Source organism: Choloepus didactylus, chromosome 6 (genome assembly GCF_015220235.1).
Source record: "Choloepus didactylus isolate mChoDid1 chromosome 6, mChoDid1.pri, whole genome shotgun sequence".
NCBI lineage: Eukaryota > Metazoa > Chordata > Mammalia > Pilosa > Megalonychidae > Choloepus > Choloepus didactylus.
In genome coordinates this window covers 28,253,008-28,273,222 of record NC_051312.1, presented here as the reverse complement: position 1 = coordinate 28,273,222, position 20,215 = coordinate 28,253,008, and the positions used below count along the sequence as shown (strand labels likewise).

The 20,215-nt window shown below is 36.1% G+C and overlaps 1 pseudogene; it reads left to right on the top strand.

Annotated features, from left to right (window-relative positions):
- The first annotated feature begins 4,683 nt into the window (after window positions 1-4,683).
- Window positions 4,684-18,953, top strand: LOC119536831 (annotated as a pseudogene).
- Window positions 18,954-20,215: the final 1,262 nt, after the last annotated feature.

The following is a 20,215-nucleotide window of genomic DNA, read 5'->3' as shown; positions in this document are numbered from 1 at the left end:
GATTATTTTCCATAGATATAGGTAGCTTTAATGTGCAGTACCTGGGGTAATAAGAGTTGAAGTCTGACATCTGTTAAATAGACTATAGGAGGTGCCCAGGTGAGGTGAAGAGGAGTGGAAATGGGTGATGAAAAGAAGACACAAATATTATAAAATGTTATGAAAGAGAAGAGGGACCTTGCATGGACCCAGGAGAACTGTCTGCTGTGAACTAAGGGCTATGATTGAGTCAACTCTGTTTTACTATGTTCTACTGATGTTCCCTACCCCACCACCCAAACAATGAACAAAACACAAAGCAAAGCAAAAGAAAACAGAATTAAGAAAAATTTGATAGTACACTGAAGTATTTCTTAATTCCATTAGTGCCCTAATAATACATGATAATGAGTAACACAAAGTAATACCTTTTTAAAAATAAAAAAAAAAACAAACTATATATGGCATAAAAGTTTCAAATGGGTGCCATTAAATATTAGAAATTATTCAAATATACATATTAATTGCAAAAATTCTATGTTGATCAGGAAAATCTTAACATACTTCTGATACTCATTTAGCATATTGATCCACCTAAAGTAAGTATGTAGATATATAGTATTTACTATGGTAATCATCAGTGACTTTTGTCTTTGAGGAGATTATTCTAGTAAAGAAGAGATACAGAAAAACAAATATCCATATTTCATCAGTCCTGCAGCATCACAGTAATCTTGAATTATTCATATGATAATACTGAAGATAAAAATGAAGACACAAATGCCTTAAAACCATCTCTATAACCAATATAATAATAGTGGCTTTACTTCTGCAGTCATAACTATGCATGCATTGGATACTGCAAAATGCCCATGGTGGATTTTACCTCTGGTCATCCGGATTATTTTAGTTTTTGTTAATTTCAAGAGTGGTCATTAGGGACAATCTGGATAGTAATTTGAGGGCAAATTAAGGTTTTTAAGGACTTTATATTTTTATTTGTGAGAAGAAATTTAAGCACAGTGAAATATATATGAGCTTTGAAATCAAACAGTTATGATTTGGATACTGACCTTACCCTTATTATTTATGTAACCTTGGGCTTTAGTTTCCTTATTTGCAAGACAACAATAATAATGCATACCTAATCAGGTAGTGGTGAATTTGCTTCATATATATTGGAACCATAATATTAAGTGCCATTCAGAAGCTAGGAGCATATATGGCTTCTAAATAATTTCATTGCTTCATATATGATATCTAAATATTTCACTCTGAATCTATCCAAAAATTAAGCCCATGAATTTCAGTTTCACAAATTTTATTGTTAGGGAAGTGATAAGTAGTTAAATAATTGAAAACAAAAATGTAGAATTGTCCTTGATGGATAGTTTTACTACCATTTACTCTCATGACGTTAGTTGTAAATTCCACTTCTCAACCTTACTTCAGTGTTTTGTCTACCTTTCAAAATATAGCTGATACATCATTTCAAGCAATTCCTCACAGGACTTTTCTCCAGGGATTTAGTTTTAAAGGAGGAACTTTTGGAAGAGACTATAAGGTGTCTGAAAAGGTGGCCTCAAAATTCTTTCCTCCAAAAACCTGTCTGTATGTATCTATGTATGCATGCATATACACGTGTGTGTTTGTGTGTGTGTGTGTGCATGAGAGATGTGAGAGAGAGAGAGAGAGAGAGAGAAAGAGAGTGAGAGAGAGAGAGAAGGAATGGAGTAAGAGCACAAGGAAATTGGAAGATTATAAGACCAGGGGAAAATGATTTGAAGATGGGTCTGGGTAATATTTTGACATGAGGTAGCTTTTTCAAAGGATTCCTAGTAGAGACCCTGTGCACTGCTTTGAAGGATCATTTTCCATGTGGGTATGGGTTTTCCCACTGATGTTGAATCATCATAGTACAGCAGGGCTAGATCCAAATGTTCAGAGATGCTGAGCCTGCATCTTGTTAGGGAAACATTCTAAATCCCTATTTTGGCTTTCTGCAGTTTTAATCCTTTAGTTTTTCTATAGCATTATTCTACAATGTTAATAAAAAGTTACCTGTAAGACACCTTTAACTCATCAAATTCTTCCACATACACAGAGAATAGTTTTGGGAATTCTTAATTTATAAAATAGTTTATAAAGTTATATTTTGAACCAAGAATAAAGTCAAACAACTCCCATGTTTTTTGCTCATATTTGACAGCTTTCTAACATGAATTCTTCACCTGTCACCAGTGACAAAACAAAAATTCCATGAGATAAAACCAATGAATTGATAAAAGTCCTGATAATCATTTCTTTATAAAACTGTTCTTCTCAAAAACATTTTCAGAACTGTTTTCTGAGCTTGAATTAAATTAGAATCATAACACCCTAATATACTATAATCTTTATAGTAACTTCATTCCTTTTCTCTTGGCATATGTTAAATGGATGTGGTATCATCAGTTCTATTTGCCAGGTGAAGAAAGAGAATCAGAAAATGAATTACCTAGTGCCACTAACATAGGAATTAGCAAGACAACAAAGACTGAATGTTTTTCCTCATGATTCTTAGAATACATCATTTTGTACCCTCACTGATGCCATTATAAAACAACAATAAGAGCAACAACTTCATCAAAAGTAAAAAAAGTCTTTTAGGTAAGCCCTTGTTTTCCTGATGACTTTTGCATAGAAGTGAAGGTAATGATTTCAATGTTAATGTATTAGCTCCCTCCTCCTTGACATACAGCATATGAATGCCTGCACCCTTCTAAATGTGTGTTCAAATATGCAGGCCATTCCTCTTTTTTTTTAAGTTCAATTTTATTGTGATTGTTCACATACCATACAGTCATTCAAAATGCACAATCAATTGCCCACGATACCATCACACAGCTGTGTATCCATCACCACAATTATTTTTTGTTCAATTTTTAGAATATTTTCATTACTTCAGAAAATAAATAAAAACAAAAAAGAAAACTAAATTCCTCCCATACCCCTAACCACCATCCACCTCCTTTATCAACTCATAGTATTGGTACAGTATATTTGTTACTGTTGAAAGAATGTTAAAATACTATTAACTGTAGTACATAGTTTGCAATAGGTATATTTTTCCCTATATACCCATCTATTATTAATTTCTAGTTATAGTACCATACATTGTTCTAGTTCATGAAGGAGACTTCTAATATTTGTACAGTTAATCATGGACATTGTTCACCACAAGATTCACTGTTTTATACAGTCCTATCCTTTAGCCTACAGCTTTCCTTCTGGTGATATACGTTACTCTAAGCTTCCCCTTTCCACCACATTCACACACCATTCAGCACTGTTAGTTATTCTCACAATAACGTACTAATGTCACCTTTGTTTATTTCAAAACACTTAAGTTAAACATTCTGCTCATAATAAGCAACCACTCCCCATTCTTTAGTTTTGTTCTATATTCTCGTAGCCTATATTTCATTTCTATGAGTTTACATATTATAATTAGTTCATATTAGTAAGACCATACAATATTTGTCTTTTGTATCTGACTTATTTCACTCAATATAGGGCCCTCAGGATTTCATCATCAACCCATTTTTTTAAGACAGTTTAATTCACAAACCATACACTTCATCCCAAGTAAACAATCAATGGTTCCCTGTACAATCATGTATTCATGCATTCACCACCATCACCACTATCTACATAGGACATCACCTCTTCCACAAAGAAGGAGGAAGAGTCAAAGAAGGTAGAAAGACAAAAGAAAAAGAAAAAAAGAAAGAAAAAAAGGCAGGTCATTCTTTGATCTCACTAATTCTTTCAACATGGAAAGAGTAGACAATAAGCCTTCTAATGTGTTCCTAAAGTACTAAATGGTGCCTCTAAAATGTGCCTTTAACATAATTAGGATAAAGATGAATATTTTTTATAATATCTCATTCCTGTATTCAGATACCCAGCAGTTCCTGCCTCTAGTTCCCCATTTCAGCCTTTCCATGTTCTGAATGGACTTCAACCAAACATGCCAAATGTTACCAACTAATTCAGAGTATTTGTCTCTTATGATTAAGAGCTTTAATTTTTTATTTCAAGAATAAATATTTAGTTTCAGTGGATATGTGGTACATTAGTATGAGATTAAGATTTAGGTAATTTCTATATAGCATAGGGAAGGAGAGGGAATTGCTTAAATTTTATAGATAGCAGCAGAAATGGAAAAAGACCTTGTTTCTTTTATAGAGATGGAAAAAAAACTGGAATTCCTGTTGGCTGTGCCTAATGTAGCATAGCTGTGAAATGCATGGAATCTTGCCTCAGATTCAGCTTCATATCTTTGGATTGGTAATTAATATCTTAATGACTTGGTATAATTAATGAACACCCTTTTGACTTTATTATGCCGTGTGTAAAACAAGTGTAAGAAGAGTATGTACTTAAACATTGGGTTGACATGGAAGATAAATATATGTGATATAATTATAAAAGTTCCAGTAGTAAACTATGCTCTCATTAAATGCCATTTGATATGATAGTGATTTTTTAGTCTAAACAGTGTTTAAATGTGTAATCCTGTGGTCAATTTGTTATGATGTACATTATCATTCAAATTATAAATCTATACAAATGTTTAAAAAGCTGTTAAATATTTAATATGTTTGAGTCATTTCTGATGAATTAAGTTTAAGTTGTGAATGTTGGATGCACTCTAACCTCATGGAAAATCAGATCAGTGTCACTGACTTTGTCTTCTTGGGACTGTGAGAAAATAAGCAAATAGACCTACTATTATGTTTCTTATTCCTGCTCTGTTACTTGGCAGTTTTACTGGGAAACTTGATCATTTTACTCACAGTCACCTGCAGCCAACTATTGGAACAACCAAGGTACTACTTTCTCTGCCATCTCTCCCTCATGGCCCTCTTCTTCACCTCCACTGTGGTTCCACAGCTAAGCAGAGACTTAGCTGCAGAGAAAAAAACAAAACAAAACAAAACAAAACAAAACAAAAACACATCTTCTATAGTAACTGTATGGCACAAATCTTCACTGTCCACATGCTGTCAGGTGTGGATATATTAACCTTGGTGTCCATGGCTTTTGACTTGTATGTTGCCATTGTCAAGACACTGCTCTACATGGTCATTGTAAACTGGAAGAGGTGTAACATGCTGATTGTCATGGCCTGGGGCATGGGTTTGTGGCACTCAATTGCTCTACTGCTCATGGTCCTCAATTTACCTTTCCTTGGCCCTAGTGTGATCAATCACAACATGTGTGATTTGAAGCCACTTTTGAATGTGGTCTGCAAAGACATTCATGTAGTTAGTATTTTAGCTATTGTCAATTCAGGGATGGCGGTGATTGTAGTATTTCTTGTTCTGGTGGCTCCTTACATAAACATATGGTACACTCTTAGGACATGTTCCTCTGCAGGATGGTGCCAACTCTCTTATATTATGGTTGTAGATTGTGTGTGTGTGTGTGCCCTGTCTGTATACCTATATGCTTCCTGCTAAGAATGAGAACAAGGAAACCTCTGTGTTTTATACTGTGATTAAACCCATGCTGAATCCTCTTATCTATACCTTAAGAAACATGGAGATGAAAATTGCCATGTAAAAGGTATGTTCCTGAATTAAAGCAAATAAAATGATATTCACTGTGCTTCAAATCTTTTTGTTCCCAGCATAGTAAACATTAGTCATATTAAAAAAAAATAAAGCTTTCTTTGGGAAAGCTCTCTGACTTTATGTGAGCCAAAAATCAAATTGCTGTTATTACTATAGCAATCAGCTTAGAGGAGTCTGACTTACTTCCAGGTGTCACATCTGGATTTGAAAAATGAATAAGATAACTTCCTATATTACATCACTAATCATGTCACTCCCCTATCCAATAATTCCTATGTAAACTATTTTCTTTGGAATAAAATCCAACCAACTCTCTCACAGGATAATTAGAAATTTTCCCCAATTGGCACAAGTCTTAACTAGCTAATCTTAGAACCCACTACATTGGAAGAAAGTATGGTTTTCCAAATGAAAATAGGCTTTCTAGTCAAGGAGAGATCATTCAAACATGACTTTCAATTTCTAAATCTCTTGGTTTTGGCAACTTGCTTAATTTTGATGAGCCTCAGTTTTTGAAGTATCTATGAAAATGGGGTAATTTTGTGCTTTATAAAGATAAAATATTATGTGAGCTAAGGCACATGCAACTCTGCCATTTCACTTAACATAACAGAAAGTCATTTCTTATTTGTCCCATGCTCTTCATTTGTTTTCCTTTGTGAAGATATTTTAACAGCTATCTTTTCCAAATGTACTCCACAACCTGTCATATAGTTCTAGGTTTATTTCTGCTCTCTCCTCTCTTAGGATGTCCCTTCCCATAAACTTCATGGTCCATGTTCTGCATATAATTCATTTTTCTTGTATTCTGTTATTCAAAAAGATATTGCAGACCCAACAACAGACCAGAATTAATTCCTCATATATCCCCTAGTTATATGTAAATGTACTCTATTTCAAATAAAACATTCATGTTCCTTTTTTCCTGCAATGCATTTTCTGAATTTAACAGAGCCAAATATTATGTGCTATGCATTTTTTGTTTTGTTTTCTTTCTTTCTTTCTTTAGCAATGCCTCTGGCATGAAGTAAGATGGGAATAAATGCTTACTGAATTGAAATGAAAGTTGGTAGCTCTTTCTGTTATTTGACTGCATGCACATTTCTTATGTATACACCATTCAATGAAAGATGTGATGTCAGAAGTGCCAAACATTTTTACATATGTAAGTGTCTATAAGGTTTAGAACACAATCTAGCACCATCGGCACCTATAATGTTTTCAGTTATTTATTTTCTGCATCAGGATGCACTGCTATTCAAATTACCCTTTATCCCCACATCCAGCTAACCACATAACCCACCTCTGCCAAGACAAAGAAGGGCACAAGTTTATGTTAGGTGAATGTGAAACCTTTAAGTAAAAATATTTGATTATTGAATAAGGACACTTGAAGTAATAAAATATTTGATTGGTTACTGCAAATTCCTTTTTTCTCCCATTTACTTTTAGAATTTGGTAATCATAAGGTTAGGTATAATACCTAGTGGACATAGGGCTTTCCTACATATGATTTATTCTTACACAATTTTTGGGGCTCTGTTTGCTATATTTATCCATTTCCCCCTTTTGATCATACTCTAGATAGAAAGCTTGATCAACTATTTGGCCTGTCTTGGTCACCACTTAATCTTCAATCTTCAGATTCTTTGTAGAGATCAGTAACAAGGGAGGTTGTCCTCATAGGCATCATGTACATCTTCCCATTTCCAGCTTCATTTAATCGTGTTCTCAACTGCAGAGACGTTTGCTGGGTAAGAGGCTGCAATACCAATACTTCATTTAAGACCTTTGAAGGGCACAATGAAGTAGGGAGATCAGAGTAAAAGTTACCAGGGGAACAATGCAGTTTGCAGGATGCCTTAAAGCCAGGATCCCAACTAAACAAGTCCCAAGCTCTAGGAATGCCCAGTTCATCTGATAGTTTTTATTCTTTACTTAATGTCTTGCTCTACTCTCACAATTTGATTTATATAGAAACATTTGTCTTTCCAAAGATCCCCCCCGCCCAGTGTATCTTTAAATGCATCTGTCAGTTCTGGAACACTACATCTGCTGCATTATTCTCTTCAAATTATAAGGTTCCACTGGCTGTCATGATATCATAAGAGGTTCTGATACTGAACAAGTGGGCTAGTTGCCCAACGCACATAGAAGTCAGTGTTATAACACCAGAATTTTGAAATAAGAGTTTATTACAAGGCAGTCCAGCAAGTAAACAGGAGAAAGGCTCAAATCTGTTTCCCTGAGCTGAAAGGGTATAGGATTTGCATATGATTTGGAAGAGGTTAGTTTAGGGAGGTAGAATTAGGTGATGCAGGATGGGGTAAGATGACATAGGTCTGCAGGCAGGACTTAAGTGGAGTATGCACAGCAGAAGGTCATGCCTGCTTATACACTACATGATCAAAAATGGCAGGCTTAGCATGATAAGGGGTGAATATTTTAGTAGTATAATTAGGTATAGGTAACTTTACGTCAGAACTTTGTTGCTTTGTGCATGTTCAGGTAGAGGTAGCCAGAATTTGCTAATTTTGTCCAGTTTGAACTGGCTAATAAGGCAGAAGTAAAGAAACAGCAACTGGGTGGGATAGGACATGACTAAGGATCTGGGTTACTGCTTTGACCAAGGCATGGCTGGGATAATTAAGGGGAGTGGTCTGGGAGGCAAGACAAGAGGGCGTTGTAAGTGGTTTTAGTCCCCCTTCTGTTATTTTTTGTTTGCTTGATTTTAAATTTATTTTTATTGGATATATTCACATACCATACAATCATCCAAAGTGTACAATCAATTGTCCACAGTATCATCATATAGTTGTGCACTCATCACCCCAATTTTTTTAACTTTTTCCTTATATCAGAAAAAGTTTTAAAAAAATAATAAAAAATAAAAGTAAAAAGGGACACCCAAATCATTCCCCCTTCCCACCCTATTTTTCATTTAGCTTTTTGTCACCATTTTTCTTCTGATCCATCCATACACTGGATTAAAGGACTGCAATCCACAAGGCTTTCACAATCACACAGTCACCCCTTGTAAGCTGCATTGTTATACCATCGTCTTCAAAAGTCAAGGCTACTGGGTTGTAGTTTGAGAGTTTCAGGTATTTATTTCTAGCTATTTCACTGCACTAAAACCTAAAAAGTGTTATCAATATAGTGCATAAGGGTGCCCACCAGAGTGGCCTCTTGAATCCATTTGGAATCTCTCAGCCACTGAAACTTTGTTTCATTTCATTTCACATCCCTCTTTTGGTCAAGGAGTTGTTCTCAATCCCATGGTTCCAGGCCCAGATCCATCCCTGGGAGTCATATCCCATGTTGCCAGGGAGATTTACACCCCTGGGTGTATGATCCCATATAGTGGGAAGGGCAGTGAGTTCACCCACTGACTTTGCTTAACTGGAGAGAGAGAGAGAGGGGGCCACATATGAGCAACAAAGAGGTACTCAGGGGGAGACTCTTAGGCACAATTATCAGCAGGTTTAGCCACTCCTTTACAGCAATGAGCCTCATAAGGGCAAGTTCCATTATAAAGGGCTCAGCACATCAAACCATCAGTACTCAATGCTTGTGAGAACATCAGCAACAATCCAGGTGAGGAAGCCCAACACCTCTGCATTTTCCCCTGGCTCTTCAGTGGGGCCATGCATATATATATTTTTTCTCCACCCAAATTACTTTGGGATGTTTTGTGATTTCTTACTAACTTATGCAAATCTACCAGGTCTCACTTCCTATTAAAAGTTCCATGTAATTATGCTATTTGAACAAACTGAATGAGTTAAATTGTTTAGGAAATATAGCTCTTCCACCAACTAGCCATCTCTTCCCTTGGTCTCACATGGAATTTGAGGTTTTAAAATGCAGTCAGTATTGTCCTTTACCCTTTGGCCTGATTTGCCCTAGTCCTAACCACATCTGCTTCATTCATATCTCTAGTTGAAGTCTGGGCACCTTTTCAGTTTTTTTAACAGTTGTCATATATTCTAATACTGACATTCATATTTCCTGAGTTCTAGCTCTGAGTTTCAGGTGTCACACAGGTATCCCATATTCTAGAGACCAATCAGGTTATACACAAAGGGATCAACATCTCAGAGTTTGGAGATAGTCATTGCAATTCAGGAATGGATTTGACTGCTGTAAGAGCTTACCATCTATGGATCATTACAATAATCATTCCCTTGAAAGGCTGTGCTCTAAGATTCTATTCTGTGTTTACACATTGTAGTTAGTCCATTTTGGTGAGGCATTATACTGTTTGCTTTGTTTCTGGTGTAGTTCACTCAAAATGCTGTCTACAGGTTCCATTCACCTCATTGTGTGCCTCACAGCTTCATTCCTTCTGGCAGTTGCTCAATATTCCTTTGTATGCACACACAACAGTTCACCATTCTGTTCCTCAGTTGATGTACTCTTAGGCCACCTCCATCCATTGAAAATCATGCATAATCTCTCCATAAACACCAGTGTTCGAATGTCAGTTCAGGTCACTGCTCTCCGATCCTACAGGTAAATGACCCCTAATGAGGTTGCAGGAACTTATGGCACCCACATACTTAGCTTTGTGTGGAACCACCCCACTGTCCTCCAGAAAGGCTATACCATTCTACCTCCTAACCTACAGTAAATATGTACATCCTTCTCTCCATGTTTTCTCCAGCACTTTTATCCCTGTTTATATTTTTCCATACTATTTTATAGAGCTATATTCACAAGCCATATAATTATCCACAATGTACCATCAGTTGTTCATGGTATCATCATACAGTTGTGCATTTATCACCATAGTCAGCACTTGAACATATTGATTACTATGCAAAAAAAGTTTTTTTAATGAATTATAAAAAAATAATAAAAAGAAAATAAAATATCATACAATACAATATCATAGTAGGGTCAGAAAACACTGGTAGCAAGAATCCCATATCCCTCCCTTATATCCCCCTCTCATATTCATCTAGATTTTGTACATTGCCTTTGTTATATTTAAGGTAAGCATATTACAATGCTACTGTTGACCACAGACTCCAGTCTGCATTGATTATATGTTTCCCCAATACCATCCTCTTTCTGACACCTGGTGTGGTTGACATTCATTTGTTCTCCCACATGCAAGAACATTTTTATATTTGTACATTTAGTCACAATCATAGACCACTCCAGTTTATGCTATGTTAAACAGTCCCAGTCTATCTCTTCTATCTTTAACTTAGGTGTCATTCATACCCCAGCTCACCTCTTTCAGCTTTACTAATGGACATCTTTTTTCACTGTAGTTACAATTTTGTGCTATTATCACACAGTATTATGCTATCTATTTCTGGATCTATACAATCAATCCTGCTGAACATTCTGTCATCCTTCAGCATCAAATACTTGATCTCTACCCTCTATCTATCTTCTGGTAGCTTTTAACTCTCAAAGTTTGCTTATTAATGTTAGTTCATATTAGTGAGACCATACAGTATTTGTCTTTTTGTTTCTGGCTAACTTTGTTCAACATGATGTCCTCCAGTTTCATCCATGTTCTTATATGTTCCATTCTTTGTTCTATCTTACAGCTGCATAATATTCTATTATGTGTATGTACCAGCGTTTGTTCATCCACTCTTCTATTGATGGACATTTGGGATCTTCCATCTCTTGGCTGTTGTGAATAATGCTGCGATAGAAAATCGGTTTTACAAATACTGTTCATGTCTTAACTCTCAGTTCCTCTGAGTATATATCTAGCAATGAAATAGCTGGGTCATGTGGCAAATCTATACTAAGCTTCCTGAGGAAATTCCATACTGTCTTCCAGAGTGGTCGCACCAGTCTACATTCCCACCAACAGTGAATAAGTGTGTCTCTTTCACAACACCCTCTCCAGCACTTGTAATTTTCCATTTTTTGGATAATGGCCATTCTGGTAGGTGTGAGATGATAACTCATTGTGGTTTTGATTTGCATTTTCCTAATAGCCAGTGAAGTTGAGCATTTTTTTTTTCAAATGTTTTTGAGCCATTTGTATTTCCTCTTCAGAAAAGTGTCTGCCCATGTCTTTTGCCCATTTTTTTAATTGGGTTGTCTTTCTGTTGTTGAGTCGTAGAATCATTTTATATATCCTGGATATTAAACCTTTATCCGATATGTGGTTTCCAAATATTGTCTCCCATTGTGTAGGCTGCCTTTTTACCTCTCTAACAAAGAACTTTGATGTACAAAAGTGTTTAATTTTGAGGAGATCCCACTTATCTATTTGTTCTTTGGTTGCTCATGCTTTGGGTTTAAAGTCTAGGAAATCACCTCCTATCACAAGTTCTATAAGAAATTGCCCTACATTTTCTTCTAAGACTCTTATGGTCTTAGCATTAATGTTTAGGTCTTTGATCTATTTTGAGTTAATTTTCATATAAGGTGTGAGATAGGGGTCCTCTTTCATTCTTTTGGAAATGGATATCCAGTTCTCCAAACACCATTTATTGAAGAGGCTGCTCTGTCCCAGTTACTTTAGCTTGACTGCCTTATCAAAGAACAATTGTCTGTAGATGCAAGAGTCTGTTTCTGAACACTCAATTCAATTCCATTGGTCAGGTCAGTATATCTATCCTTATGCCAGTACCATGCTGTTTTGAGCACTGTAGCTTTGTAATATGCTTCAAATCAGGTAGTGTGAGACCTCCCACTTCATTCCTCTTTGTCAAGATATTTCTGGCTATTTGGGGCACCTTGCCTTTCCAAATGGTTATTGTTTTTTTCTATTTCTGCAAAGTAAGTTGTTGAGATTTTAATTTAATTTAATTTTATTTTATCTTCTTCCAATTTTTTAGGTCCTATTTGATTTTTTTTAACAGTTTCTTGTAGTTTTTTTTTTTTTTTTAAATAGGTCTTTTGTGGTCTTCATAAAGTTTTTTTCCTAAATCCTTGATTCTTTTAGTTGCTAATGTAAATGGAATTTTTTTTTCTGGATTTCCTCCTCTTGTTCCACAATACTTGTGTATAATAACACTACAGATTTTTGTGTGTTGATCTTGTAGCCTGCCACTTTTTTGTATTTATTGGTTAGTTCTAATAGCTTTGCTGTAGATTTTTATGAATTTTCTACATATAAAGTCATGTCATCTGCAAAGAGTGAAAGTTCTACCCTTCCTCTCCAATTTGGATGCCTTTTATTTCTTTTCCTTGCCTAATTGCTCTAGCTTGAACTTCCAGCACAATGTTGAGTTACAATGGTGACAGTGGGCATCCTTGTCTTGTTCCTGATCTTAGAGGGAATGCTTCAGTCTCTTCCCACTAAGTACAATGTTAGCAGTGGATGTTTCATATGTTGCTTTTATACTATTGAGAAAATTCCCTTCAATTCCTATCCTTTGAAGTATTTTCATCAAGAAAGGATGTTGAATTTTGTCAAATACCTTTTCTGCATTGATCAAGATGATCATACAGTTCTTCTGCTTTGATTTATTGATGTGGTGTATTACATTATTTGATTTTCTTGTGTTGAACCAGCCTTGAATACCTGGAATAAACTCCACCTGTTTGTGATGTATAATTCTTTTAATGTGCTGCTGGATTCAATTTGCAAGTATTTTGTTGAGGATTTTTACATCTATATTCATTAAAGACATTGGTCTATGATTTTCTTTTTTTGTAGTGTCTTTGTCTGGTTTTGGTATTAGGGTAATGTTGGCTTCATAGAATGAGTCTAGCTTCCCCCCTTTCAAATTTTTTGGAGGGTTTGAGCAAGATTGGTACTAATCCTTTCTTGGATGCTTGGTAGAATTCACATGTGAAGCCATCTGGTCTTGAATTTTCTTTTTTGGGGGGTAGATTTTTAATGACTTACTCAATCTCTTTACTTGTGATTGGTTTGTTGAGGTCACCTAGTTCTTCTTAAGTCAATGTTGGTTGTTTATGCTTTTCTAGGAAGATGTTGTTTTCATCTAAGTTGTCTAATTTATTAGCATATAGTTGCTCATAGTATCTTCTCATTATCTCCTTTATTTCTTCAGGGTCAGTAGTTATGTTTCTTTCCCATTTCTGATTGCATTGTATGCATTTCTCTCTCTCTCTCTCTCTCTCTCTCTCTCTCTCTCTCTCTCTCTCTCTCTTTCTCATGCTTTTTTTTTTTTTGTTTGCTTGTTTTGTTTTGTTTTGTTTTTTTGTTAGCCTAGCTAGCTAGGGGTACATCAATTTTGTTGATTTTCTCAAAGAACCAACTTCTGGTTTTATTGATTCTCTCTATTGTTTTCTATTGTTTTCCTATTCTCAATTTCATTTATTTCTGCTCTAATCTTTGTTATTTCTTTCCTTCTGTTCACTTTTCTTTCTCTAGTTCTGCCAGGTGAACAGTTAATTCCTCAATTTGTGCTCTCTTATCTTTAAATATAGGCACTTAGGGCAATAAATTTACCTCTCAGCACTGCCTTTGCTGCATCCCATAAGTGTTGATATGTTGGGTTTTCATTGTCATTTGCCTCAAGGTATTTACTAATTTCTCTTGTAATTTCTTCCTTTACCCACTGGCTTTCTAAATGTATGTTGGTTAGTGTCCATATATTTGTGCATTTTATAATCTTCTGCCTGTTATTTATTTCCTACTCCATTCCATTATGATCTAAGAAAGTGTTTTTTATAATATCAATATTTTTAAATTTGTTGAGACTTGCTTTGTGACACAACATGTGGTCTATCCTAGAGAATGTTCCATAAGCACTTCATAAAAGACGTGTATCCTGCTGTTGTGAGGTGTAGTGTTCTATAAATGTCTGTCAAGTCTAGTTCATTTATCATACAATTCAACATCTCTGTTTCCTTATTAATCCTCTGTCTAGATGTTCTATCCATTGATGAGAGTGGTGTGTTGAAGCCTCCAACTATTATTGTAGAGGTATTTACTTCTTTCATTTTTCTCAGTGTTTGCCTCATGAATTTTGGGGCACTCTGGCTTGGTGCACAAATATTTATGATTATGTTTTCTTGATGAATTGACCCTTTTATTAACATATAGTGTCCTTCTTTCTCTCCTTTAATTGTTTTACTTTTGAAGTCTAGTTTGTCTGATATTAATATAGCTACAACTGCTTTTGTCTGGTTGTTGTTTGCATGAAATATATTTTTTCCAACCTTTCACTTTCAATTTTTTAATCCATTCTGCCAGTCTGTGTCTTTTTATTGGGGATTTTAATCCATCAATATTTAGTGTTATTTCTGTAAGGGCAGTACTTTCTTCTACCATTTTCTCTTTTGGATTTTATGTGTCATGTCTTATTTTTTTCCTCCTTCTCCTTTTACCCATCTTGATAATCTTCATTTCTACACTCTTCTCCAACTCTCTCTCTCCTGTCTTTTCCTATCAGCCTATAGCACTCTCTTTAGTATTTCTTGTAGTGCCAGTCTCTTATTCACAAACCCTCTCAGTGTCTTTTTGTCTGAAAATATTTTATTCTCTCCCTTATTTTTTGCCCCCTTCTGTTTTTAAATTCCTCAGCCTTGAGAGATATAGGATGATGACTGCTCTAGCTGCTTCCTGTTATTTCAAGGTATAGGTCTGGGTTTGAAGAATGAAAACCATTTTGCTTGTAGCTGCAGCTTTTCTAAGATTCAAATTTTTAGTCAAGTTATTATTATCATCTGCTTAGTTCTGTTTTGGCAGAGTTGAGACAAGCCATGAAAACAAAGTTTAAAGAGAAGACTACTGGTAATACTTAGGAAAAGGATAGATAGCCCTGACTGTAATATGGTTCTTAACCAAGACCATATTCCTGAGAGGAGCCAATCAAAAAAGTTGAATGATGGAGAACTTGTTTCCATGGCATTAATTTGTTTCTTCATATGCAATAATATTTTTGTAATGTTAGAAGATTTGTTAGATATAAAAGTGCAACATTCAGTTTTGATTATAGCACAAGTTCCACCTTGGGAGTCAATGAGTGTACCTAGACCACCAATTTTGGACAATGTTTTTTCGCATTAAGGTGACCTCTATGTTTAGAGAAACATACTACAGAGACTATCATTTGGAGCTTACCAAGTGAATTTACCAAGGGATTTGATGTGACTAATGACATCATCCATGCCTATTGATGGAACAAATATGGGTGCCAGGTGCTCATTCCATTTGAATGCTGACTGTGTCTATCTAGCTTTTAATATGGGTAAATTTGCAGAAGGGGTCATAATGTTACAAATGGTCCCTTGGGTCCATGGCAGGCCTAATGTACATCATCCTAACCAAACTGGGGTCAACCAGGGCCACAGTTTAGTGCCACATACTACTGTGTTTCATTTGGAGCTGTCCAATAAATGCTGGTACATCTTGATCAATCAATCCCAAACTAGTCACTTTCTTGCACTATAATAGGTTGGTGACACTGTTCAGGAAGCATCCAACACATTTTTCTAGTACCATAAGGATCTTGCAGCTCAGAATGACTTTTTTTGTTCCCAACAGAGGGGGTGTGTTGGCTTTGGTGGCCATACCCAGGGGTTAACCATACTATTCCTTCCTAGAGTTCTATGTGCCCTTCATTTTCTCTAGAAGTTAAGTTTTTAATTGTTAGGTGATTTTCTTGCTCATCATGTGACCATTTTGACCATCATGTTATAGAAGAAATGGATCAAGTTTCTGAGGGTCTTAATGTCGATTGGCTAATCCCTAGGGTCAGTGATTGTTGTGTCTGCAGTATTAAGGTACATTAGTCATCTTTGCCCCCTTTAATGAAGTTTCTTAGGGCTATTCAGTCTTTTCCCTGGAGGGGCAAGATATGACATGGTAAAACGAAAAACAAAACAGAAAGTGAGAGTTGACCACGCATCCAACAATTAGATCCATTCTTGGAGATGGCATAGGAGTGAGCTCATTTGTGTCAGTTTGAATGTGTTATGTCCCCCAGAAAAAAAACATGTTCTTTGATGAAATCTTGTGGGATGGAGACATGCCCCACTGAACTGTGGGTGATGACACTAATTGGTTGGTTTCTGTGGAGGTGTGGCCCCACCCATTCAGTACTATATAGGCTCAGGCAGAGGGAGCAAACTTGCTACAGCCAGGAGGGACACTTTGAAGAATGCACTGGAACTGAGAGAGGAGCCTCAGCTTACAGAGACATTTTGGAGATGACCTTTGAAAGCAGACTTTTGCTCTGGAGAAGCTAAGAGGACAAACGCCCCAAGAGCAACTAAGAGTGACATTTTTGAGGAGCTAAAGCCTAGATAGGAATGTCCTGGGGGCAAGCCATTTTGAAAACAGAACTTGGAGCAGACACTGGCCATGTGCCTTCCCAGCTAACAGAGGTTTTCTGGATACCATCAGCCAACCTCCAGTGAAGGTACCTGGTTGTTGATGCATTACCTTGGACACTTTGTGGCCTTAAGACTGTAACTGTGTAACCAAATAAACCCCTTTTATAAAAGCCAATCCATTTCTGGTGTTTTGCAGTCTGGAAGCATTAGCAAACTAGAACACCATTGAAGGAAAACATTACTATCAGGGGCCCATTTAGGATGGGCAGGACTAATATAGCTATATAGAAGAGAAGTGAAAGGAAAAAGGAGAGGAAGTACAGTGCTAGTAGTTTCCATGGTTAAGATTGTAGTGAAGGAGAAAGGAAGAGATCTGTGGCCACCAGGCAGCTATTATATCATTGGCTGCAACTGAAATGGTTCCATCAGTCTGGTAGAAGTCATGAAGTCATTAATGCATATAAAATAATACATAGATTATTACCAACCAAATTTCACCCTTAAACAGAATTCATCTGAGAAATCCTTAAAAAAAAAAAAAGTCTTAGGTTACAGATTTGTTATAGACTACTACACTGAAAACTATTCCAGCCTCTAGGAAAGAAGCATGGGTCAGAGATTATTTTAAAAATAAAAATAAGGAAAAGAATAATATGAGGCCAATTAGGGCAGTCAATCATTACTTATCTTAGCTTTTTCAAAAAGAACAGTTTTAAGTCTTTGATTGGTTCATAGATATAACCAGAAGATGGGAAGTATGGGCTTGGGTGGCAGTCTTTTCTTGGTATTCATGATTCCATTGAAATTTCAGCTTTTCTCCACCATGGTGTAGAGTTGTCTTCTTGACAAAGGATGATTTTTACCCTAGAATAATATATCCAAGGTTGGATTCCCTGCAACTTAATAGAAGAATGAGTAACAAGCAAAATTCTATAAGGCCTCTTTCTCTCTAGCTAAGCCAACTCAGCATGTGAACTCACTGCCCTCCCCTCTATGTGGGATCTGACTCCCAGGGGTGGAAATCTACCCAGCAATGTGGAATATGACTCCTGGGGATGAATCTGGACCCAACATTGTGGGATTGAGAACATCTTCTTGACCAAAGGGTGATGCAAAATGAAACAAAATAAAGCTTCACTGACTGAGAGATTCCAAATGGAGTCAAGAGGTCTCTCTGGTGGGCATTCTCATGCACTGTATAGATAACCCTTTTTAGGTTTTAGTGTATTGTAATAGCCAGAAGTAAATACCTGAAACTCTCAACCTGCAACCCAGAAGCCTTGACTCTTGAAGATGATTGTATAGCAATGTAGCTTACAAGGGGTGACAGTGTGATTGTGATAGCTTACAAGGGTCACACATCCCTTATCTAGTGCATGGATGGATAAGTAGAAAAATGGGGACAAAAAACTAAATGAGAAACAGGATGAGGGGATGATTTGGGTGTTCTTTTTTACTTTTATTTTTTATTCTTGTCTTCACTTTTCCTGGTATAAGGAAAATGTTCAAAAATAGATTAGGGTGATGAATGCATAACCATATGATGGTACAGTGAACAATTGATTGTAACAATTGGATGATTGCATGGCATGTGAATATATCTCAATAAAAATGAATTAAAAATTATTCTATAGGCTCTATACCATTGGGCTTCTAATCAGCTATCTGGGTGCTGTGTTTTACAATTTTTAAGAAGCATCCAATGTTCTGTACTTACACAATGTAGGGGTACATTGGTTGGAAATAAAAGACAACTAGAAACATATTGATGTTTAGCAGTGTGTCTCCTAGAGATTGTACACATTTTATAGTTTCCAATTCCTTTATTGCATGATTACTTTCTAGATTACAGTACAAAGTGGTTTTAAGGAAGTGTCTCCCATATTCTATTTCATAGTGGCTCAAACAAAGCTTGCTTCTGGTGGTTATTCTTATCCTAAGCAGGACAACTCACAAAGCTTTGTCCCAAGTGAGTTTGGTTTCTTGAAAAATTTTAGCTAAGCTTTTCTTTAAGGTGTTATTCATTTTTTTTTTCTTTTTTCCCTGTAGATTGTGATCTCTGAGGTGCATGAACTTTACAGTGAATTCTTAAGGCATCAAGCACCTCTTCTTTTGCCTTAGCAATAAAGGCACTTCTGTTATCACATTTGATTGAAAATGGCACTACAAACAATGGGATGATTTCCCTTAATAAAGCATTAGCCACCTCTGCTGTCTTTTCTGTTTTGCAATGAAATGCTTCATCCAACCCAGAAAAGGTGTCTACAAATATATGCAGGTTCTTATAATTTCCCTGGGCTTTTGATATGACTGTGAAGTCTATTTTCCAGTCTTCTCCTGGTCCTATTCCACTGTTTAGATTCCATTAACAGGAGGAGATGACTTGTTTTCAGGTTATTTTTTGTGCAGATAAGGCTTTCTTGAGTTAATTTCTGTGTGGTTCTTTGAATATTTGGGCCTACAATGTATTTCATAGCCATTGGTACATTGCATCTCTTTCATAATGAGTCCCTTGGAGCAAATAGGCAATAGTTGTCTTTATTAAATGCTCAGCTATTAATATTATTCCTTCTTCATTATAAACCTAACCTTCTTGGGTTGCTCTGACTAGTTTATTTTGCTGCTCTCAGGAATTAATGGATTCACTTGGAAATCCCCATTCTTCAGCCCTGTATTCTGAAAGAATACTTTGGCTTAAAAGGTGTTAGATTTAAATTTGATGTGAGAGCTGCAATTATATGGAGTCAGAAAGAACTCTTTATGCTAGTCTAGCTTTTTGATCTTGCACATAAAGCACATTGAGCTCCTAGTTCAGTTCTTCACATAGCATGTAGTAAGTATTCTGTATTTGGTTGTAGTATTTGTTCTTATTACAGATACCACAGAGAATATACATACTGTCCTCAGAGTGGCTAAGCAGTTTGACTGATTAGAGGTTATCATAAGACTCTCTGCTTTAAAATTCAATTTCTAATTTTTGTGCTGTATTGCCTCTCTTGAGCAGCAACATCAGTTCTGTCTGTAATAGTGACTGATATAATGAAGCACAGGTGTGTAGTAACCTCCTCAGCTAGGGCCACCTATTGATGAAGGGAAGAAAGAGAGGTTAGTGATTTTCTGCGTGAAGTTAACTTCAGGCTTGACTTGATTTTTGTTGTTGCTGTTGAGGAGAAAGGATATGCTCTGACTTCTTTTTCCTCAAAAAGAAGGAAGAAGCCTGTATGGCTCAGTGGCCTGGGTTCAGTCTCTGAATATCTCAAAGTCTGCCAGGAGTACCATTCTTTCTGATATCTGTTACTTCAAGATTGGATCCCTAATTTCTTTTAGCATTATATTCCCGAAATATTTTAAGTCTATTGTGTTGCTTTCCTTATTTTTATTTA